The following is an 8,796-nucleotide window of genomic DNA, read 5'->3' as shown; positions in this document are numbered from 1 at the left end:
CAACAATCGCTAGAACCACACTAGGATGTCATGATTTTCTTGTTGAACTTCAATTCATAATCAATAACATAGAACTAGGATTATGAACAATACATACTCCTTATATCACGAAGAATCACCATTAAGGTTCATATTTCATAATTATCCCCAAACTTCATAATCTAAGTAAATGATTCTACCATTGCCTAAATTATGCTATTCTATGAAGATTTATAATCAATCTTTCCTCAGTGGTCATGGAATCATATAAAGGTTAGATTATAATATCACCATTATCATTGGAAAATCTAGGGTATGTGGAGATTTAGCAATTTCAACCTAAATTCTACCATATGAAGATAGATTTGAGCTAGAAGCTAACATAATCGTCCTAGTTTGCTTAAAACACAAAACCCTAGTCCTCAAATGAGATGAAAATCAGATTCAACACCTAACCAACAAGTGAAACTCAAAATTTCACACCAAGGGGAGATAAGATATACCATAGACCACTAGATTACTTCACAATGTGCTCCAAATGGACTAGCAAAACTTGATGTTATATTGCAGATGCTAGGGTATGAAGTCTTGTCCAACATGAATCACTTAGATCATAATGGAGCACTTGGGGTTCATGAAGCATGTGACAAAGGAACAAATCATCTGAGAAGGGAATGTATCGTCTGAAAAAGGAACAAATCTAGTGCCAAAGGAACATATCATATAATTGGGGGGGGGGGGGGTTTGGAGCACCTGGAAGAGGTTTGGAGCACTTGGGCATGATATGGAGCAACAAGGGGACCTTTTTGCGCCATATGATAAAGAGATGGGCCAAGAAGGATGTTGTTGCGCCATAAGCATTCCTTTTCGCGCCATGCTGCTCCCTCTTGCACCATGGGGTTTCCTCTTGAGCCATGGAGTATACTGTTGCGCCGAACATGTTCTTGTTGCACCAAGGTGGTGATGTTGCTCCAAACTAGAAGTTCTTGCACCACACTTAAAGCCTGTTGTGCCATCCTTGCACATGTTGCGCCATCATGGTGCAAGATGGGTTATTTTGGTACCTTGATGAGCCATGGTATCCCTAATGAGCAAACTATGCTATGAAGTCTCTATGACGCTCAAGATCGTTCAAGGATGCTCAGAAGTTGGTATTACTCAAGGATTACATTATGTTGTGCCACCATGATGGATGTTGGGCCATTAATGTTCATGATGTGCCACTTGTACATCATGATGCTCCACTATGACACAAGGTGATCCATCATGTGTGTTGCTGATGCTCATGGGTTGTATGTCATGGAAGAATGTTCTAGAAGATGTTGTATGTCAGAATATGATTGGTTGTAACCATTCATGGGCCTATGGGCCAATGGGCTTGGCCCATTAGGGTTTTAAGTCTCATCCCTCAAGTATAAATAGGCTTATACCCCCATCATTGTAAATTGCTAGATTTCTATGAGATCTCCAAGTGAGATACAATTTTAAGTGCTTGTAATAGTTCCAGAAAGTTAATAAAATCTCTCTCTCACTCGTTCGCCCGTGGACGTAGGTCATCTTGACCGAACCATGTTAAATATTGTGTTCTTTTGATTTACGTTTTTCAGAAGTTTTGTGAGTTCACCGATGTAACATCCGGAAAATTATGAGGTAAAAATTTCATTTTTAATTCAACCAAAACATTAATTATTTTTAAATCGACATTCAGTATCTGATTATCCAAATATTCAAAAGTACTTTTTGTTGGATTAGTGTCTAAGTCCATAACTATTTTGGTATGTACTTGACCCGATTATGAGCATGGTCCTTTTGGGTTGCCTTCACCATAACAATATGTAGGATGAATTTAGGAGAGAATGGTTTAATTATGATTTATTAATATATTATGAGAATAATATATTAAAGGAGAAATCATATTGTTTAATTAATATTAGTCAAGAATTAATTAAGAATTAATTTTGTGGCTAAAAGAGATTAATTAAATTAAGGGGACTGATATTGTAATTATAAGATAGTTACAAAGTTGGGCTTAGGATCCATTAGATGGCAATGGACAAATTCTATATGGAGGTCCATAAAGAAATCGTCCAAGGGCCTTCTGGAATGGTCCATTGGACTGCTTAAGGCCTAAGCAGTCAGATTAGGGTTTCCTAGTTGAAAACCCTAATAGCCTACATGTATATAAAGGACCCCTATGCCCCAAAACGTGGTGAATTAATCCTTTAGGGTTTCCAGCCGTTTTTGGTGCCTCCTCTCTCCTCCCTCTTCATCCAATTTGCTTAGTGGTGTTTGTGAATCCATTAGAGGTGCAACACTTGAGGCACTAAGCTTTCTGAAGCCAAGGATTGATTGTTATTGCTATATAACAATCAAAGGTAAGATCTAAACCCTAATTTCAGTTATAGTTTATTAGATCTAGGGTTTATGGCTTTGGATTATCAATTGCATGTTCATTAGACAAACTAGATCCAAAGCTATTAGGGTTTGCATGTACACCATAGGATTGATGTGTTGCTCAAAACCCATCAGTGGTATCAGAGCCTAGGGCTGTTTGTTTGATGTATTTGATGCTATAGTTAATTTTTCATGCTTAAAATCGAACATTTTTGGTATAATAGGACGAAACCTTCCATTATAAGTATAATAGGACGAAACCTTCCATTATAAGTATAATGAAGTACAAAGTAACTAAATGCTTTCACAAATTCCCAAATCATAGATACTTTAGGCAAAATGTGAATTTGTATGCTAATCCATGGAATTACACTTCACACCCTTGCCAAACGTTAGTGGAGCGTGCGTGGTTAACCGGCACACTAATTTGGAGTTGACATTGGTAGTGAAGGGTGGCTCGATGTTTATCATAGATCAATGGAGCATGTGTGGTTAACCGACACATTGATTATGTGATAGTATCATTGAGTGCATCACGTAGATTCGTATGGTTATTCACACCTTGTTTGTGATCCTCGGCATCCCAGTCGCAAATTTGAAGGGCATAATCGAGATTAAACATGCCATTGAAAAGTTCAATGAATCTCAAAAGATCTAGGAGTTTCAATTTATTTAAAACTTAAACTTTATTTTTTGTTTTTCATGGTGGGAATTGGTAAATCGTCATTTACCTACCTTCGAATATTCTGCAACTAGATTACGGCATCCCTCTTCTAGGTTGTAGAGTATTGTGTTGGATCCTAGCCTTGATGTTTCATTTGGGTGTTACATCAAGGATTCTTATCAACCAACTTGAATTTTCTCCCGTTTTGTAGATGTTTAAATCTTACAATTGTCTTCCCAAGTCCCTTGGAACAAGCTTTCCAAATGAAGATGACGTTCCATGATACGATCAAGGAAATGAGAGTCATGCTTCACTTCCTCCACCTCCTCCAATTATTCTCCCTAACCCACAAGTTCAAAGGCTTGAAAAGTTCAAGCTCACTCAAGCCCTATTGGCAAGTAAACACGAAGATGGGAAACCTGTGTGTGCACACGTCTTGGAGATAAAGTCACACATTGACAGGTTAAGGATGTTGGGTGTCGAGATTTCAGGTGAGTTGGCTGTTGAATGGGTTCTTCAGTCGCTTCCTGAACCATATAGTGAGTTCGTAAGAGAGTACTATATGATGGAACACGACGTGACCCTCATTGATCTCACCCATTTGCTTATAGCTGCTGAATCAACAATGATTTGGCGTGTTGGTCAAGCAAATTTGTATGGTGAATCAAACTCCCAAACTTCAATGACACTGGCAACATTGGAAGTCCAGAAAGGACTAAGCATGAGATTGCTCCATGTGCTGTGCCAAAGAAGTCCATTTGCTTCTATTGCCAAGATAAGATTACATTTTGATGTTTTGTAGGATCGAAGAAAAGAGAGGAAGCTTAAGGGAAGAAGTAATCTGAATTTGATCGTGAAGAAAATGGATTTCGATCGCATTGCTTGAAGATCGGATTTTTGATCTACTACTTTAGAGTTAGAATAGATTGCTTAGAAATTGAAATAGCATAGTTTTCATTTGAATTGCATTGTAAGGACAAGTTTTTCCGCAATAAAATGAATTTTGATTTCGTCCTATTTATTTATCTTTGCAATGGCATATGTGAAAATGGATGTTTATGTATTTCTAATTTTAGAAATGTTGAATTGGATGTGATTCTTGATTATGTTATTTGTGAAATGTCGAGAATTTTCCAAATAAAGGAAGATTCTCATCGCCCAAGTTTCAATTGGACAGAAACTTGGAATCATACAACTTGGTTGCGTGATGAATGAGAAACTTCATATTTTGGAAATTAGACTAATTGTTTGGCAAAGTGTCAAGAGAAGGACCAGGAGATCGAGTACACTAGGTTGTGCGTTGATCAAGTCCACCACAAGAGTGATAAAGATATTCGTCATGATTTACTAAAGTTTAGTAAATCTGATTATACTTATAAGATTAAGTATAATTCTGAGTTGATTGAAAGAGTTTCAATCAATAGCAGAACGAATAAGAAGAATCAAGTAGGCAGAAAGATAAAAGTTTCTCTATTCTAAGAAGAAGGGAGAGTACCTTTTATTGTGTTTTATGATAAGTCTTAATGATTAAGAACCATATCTCAATTGATCCTCTAAGTGAGTCTTAGTGCAATTGCATGTGTAAGAAGAGGAATCGAGAATTGTAGAAATGGTTAAGTCAAGAAGTCAATCATACTTCGTTCCAATATCAAGTCTTAGAGTCAAGATTCTGACATGAGTGACAAGTCTTAAGTAGGTTTATAACACTCGACAAATGTGGAATTTGGAAAAGTTTTCTTATTCTTGCACATTTGAAATTGGTAAGTTGTGATGTCTTGGATAAGACAAAGACCAACCAGGACCAATTGTGTGAAGTGTTAAACTTGACAAAAGGCTACACTAACTCTTGAATATTTGTTTGTCAAGAAATGTTTCTTGACAAGAGAATCTTATATGTCAAGGAGATAGTGGGAGTCTTAATGGTCTTGAAAAGTTTCAAGAACAAATCAAGAGTAAACCTAGTTGATCATCACTAGCACACGACTTGAGGTTTAAAGCCTATCGTGGATGACATACTCTTTTTCTGTGCCATTCCAATTGAGTTAATTATGCATGTGAGTTCTATGAGTTCTCATTTGAATGCATAAAGACAAAGCACCTTGATCAATGGAAAGTACATTGATATGAAAGGGTGAGTTGCTTGGAAGACATGGTGGGTATTCATGTTACCATGAGGCAAGAAATCGAGATTGAGCACGTTCGGTCCATATGAGTTTGGATTTTTCGCAAACTTTGGTTTTGACAAATTCACATGGATAGGAACACATACACTTTAAAATCTAAGTGTAATAAGGTTTCCCTCCTTCATGAAAATGATTGTAAGGAAATGATTTCACTAAGAGAGATTTTAAGAAGATTGAAATTGTGAATATTGTATTCTCAAATTCGATTATGATTACGGCATCCCTCTTCATAGTTCGAATTGTGAGATTTGGCAATTGGTCTGAACATTTGGGACTTAATAACATAAATTCTGAATTGTTTAGACACACATGTGAGCTATCTAAGGCAAAGGTGTATGAGCTTAAAAGCTTAGATAAAGGCTTATCAAAGCATTAGGTATTAGAAATATGAATTTAAGGAATTCAATAAGCATTGTTTTCTAGAAGTTCAAGTGTTTTCTGAATACATGTCAAAGCTAGTGGGAGCATAAGTGTTATGCTGGTAAGAAAATAATCATCATGTTAGTGGGAGCATGATTATTATGGTAAGTATTGCAAGTTAGCAATATTAATTATAGAAAACAAGAGTTATACTTTGCAAAGTTGCAAGGGTTGAAAAGTTGTTTTGCTATAATTAAGGGAGAGAATATTATACTTCGTTTCAAAATTCTAAAGCTTAGATCGAGAAATGTTAATAAATTTAGTCAAGGATACATAGTGCATTCTCAATATTCGATTATGATTACGGCATCCCTCTTCATAGTTCGAATAGTGGGAACATGACACATAAAATATTATGGCAGAAGGATGATAAAGTATCACGTCTTTATGTGAGACATTATGCATCGTGTCCAATACACTTCGGGTGTAGGATCGATTGCATATGCTATAATATTTGACCATTCTAAAATTTTCCAAATGCCTAGGGCATTAAGAGGGAAAAAGGGACTAGAATCGGTTTTGACTAAAATAATTAAACAACTATCAAAGGACGATCTGAGGTTCACTGAGGATTTGTCGCTTGTGAGTAGTTGGAAGTATAGTATTGGACGGACCATATCGACATTATTATGAATAGATAAGATTCTATTAAGAATGAGTTGTCATATGGCAAATATGGAAATGTTTCCATTAATGGGAGTTGGATATTAAGAAATATGTCTAGATTAGAAACTTTTAAGCGAGAAGGATGTTCAAAGGAATGTACTTTGAATGTGAGACTTCACGTCTATGGAATTGTCTTGTAACAATTTCCGATAGAATACCTTGTAATTTCATTAGCCGGGTCTTGGTGACTTTTGTGCTATGACATTACGAAAGAATCATTGCATAAAATGTTAGAATCTGACATATTCTAAAAGTGGCAAGAATTTGGTATTCTTATACTAATAATAAGGATTGGGGATTGTGAAATGAGTTTCATTGGAAAAGTTTTTTCAATTGATCTATTTCACTAACTATGGACCATAGGAAACCAAAGTGTGCATGCTTGGAGCATGGGACAATTGTGGTTATAATTCGAGTAATAAGTTGATTTTCTGAAACAGTAAGCAATGAATAATGAGTAATCAATATGGTGTTTAAATAAAAATGTTTTTTATTTACGCTCAAAAGTTTTGGGGCCATATAGGATTAATATTATTATTGTGTTTCACTTTGCATGTTTTGACTTCCAGAATAATTGGGTTATTCGAACCTCCACAGTCGGTCATACGTTGGAAGTAGGTATGAAGGAAGACTGTCATGAATTTGTTTGTAGATTGTCTAAAGTGTTAAGACATAGCACAAGTTTGCTGCAGAGTTCATGAGTGCTTTGATAAGATTAAAGTATTGGATTAAACCCACGCTCACTTGAATCACTTCATGGTTTTATCACGGGTGATTAGTGAGACGATAACATTGTATATTCTGGAAACCAAGTCGTGTGAGTTGTCATTTGCTGGTCGGTTACACATTGATGATAAGTAAACGCACCAGTAACTTGGTGTTATAAAACTTATTGTTGTGTGTGATTCGATTAGTAGGTGCAAGCAAGCATTTGAGTCGAAGTTTATCCATTCCTTTTACCCAAAGTGGGATAAAAGCGATATCTGTGGGCCCCTCGATGATTTAATGATGACACCCTAAGCGCTTGGCCAAGTCGGGACTAAGTTGATGTGTTCAATTGTAGTCTATTGTCAGTCGTCATAAATCAGATGTCGGGAAACAATACATAGACATAGAGAATGCTTTAAATCCATGTCTCATGTCTATACAATATCTTGTAGAATGGAGGAATGTATGATCCCTTATCTAAAGGACACGCGTATCTAATAAGATCAGAGTTGACAACGGCTTTTGAAAGCTACGATTGCTGATCAGGTTCTGAAGTTATGCAAAATAGTTATTAGACTTATCCAAGTGGGAGACTGTTGGATTAGTGTCTAAGTCCATAACTATTTTGGTATGTACTTGACCCGATTATGAGCATGGTCCTTTTGGGTTGCCTTCACCATAACAATATGTAGGATGAATTAAGGAGAGAAAGGTTTAATTATGATTTATTAATATATTATGAGAATAATATATTAAAGGAGAAATCATATTGTTTAATTAATATTAGTCAAGAATTAATTAAGAATTAATTTTGTGGCTAAAAGAGATTAATTAAATTAAGGGGACTGATATTGTAATTATAAGATAGTTACAAAGTTGGGCTTAGGATCCATTAGATGGCAATGGACGAATTCTATATGGAGGTCCATAAAGAAATCGTCCAAGGGCCTTCTGGAATGGTCCATTGGACTGCTTAAGGCCTAAGCAGTCAGATTAGGGTTTCCTAGTTGAAAACCCTAATAGCCTACATGTATATAAAGGACCCCTATGCCCAAAAAACATGGTGAACTAATCCTTTAGGGTTTCCAACCGTTTTTGGTGCCTCCTCTCTCCTCCCTCTTCATCCAAGTTGCTTAGTGGTGTTTGTGACTCCATTAGAGGTGCAACACTTGAGGCACTAAGCTTTCTGAAGTCAAGGATTGATTGTTATTGCTATATAACAATCAAAGGTAAGATCTAAACCCTAATTTCAGTTATAGTTTATTAGATCTAGGGTTTATGGCTTTGGATTATCAATTGCATGTTCATTAGACAAAACTAGATCCAAAGCTATTAGGGTTTGCATGTACACCATAGGATTGATGTGTTGCTCAAAACCCATCAGTGGTATCAAAGCCTAGGGCTGTTTGTTTGATGTATTTGATGCTATAGTTGATTTTTCATGCTTAAAATTGAACATTTTTGGTTTCTGGGGGCTGGACTCGCCGAGTCCATGGCTGAACTCGCCGAGCCCCGCATACCAGAATGTTATGCCCCACGTACTCACCATCGAAGCACAAAGTACATGTCCCTGATGCACAAAATCAGCATTACGCTGAGCATACACTTGTGTATGCCCATCGTACTCTTCATGGGTTTAAACATCCAAAATAAGCTCTTAATGGTTAAGACAATGACTTCTAAACTTGGATATGACCCTAATGAGATGTCTTAACATGTAAAGGTGGAAACTTTACTCCTTTGCAAGGCTTAATGGGACCAAAACCTTAATACAATCCATAA

The sequence above is a fragment of the Lactuca virosa genome, chromosome 3 (genome assembly GCF_052849685.1).
Source record: "Lactuca virosa cultivar CGN04683 chromosome 3, Lactuca_virosa_CGN04683_v6, whole genome shotgun sequence".
Lineage (NCBI taxonomy): Eukaryota > Viridiplantae > Streptophyta > Magnoliopsida > Asterales > Asteraceae > Lactuca > Lactuca virosa.
This window is presented reverse-complemented; position numbering follows the sequence as displayed.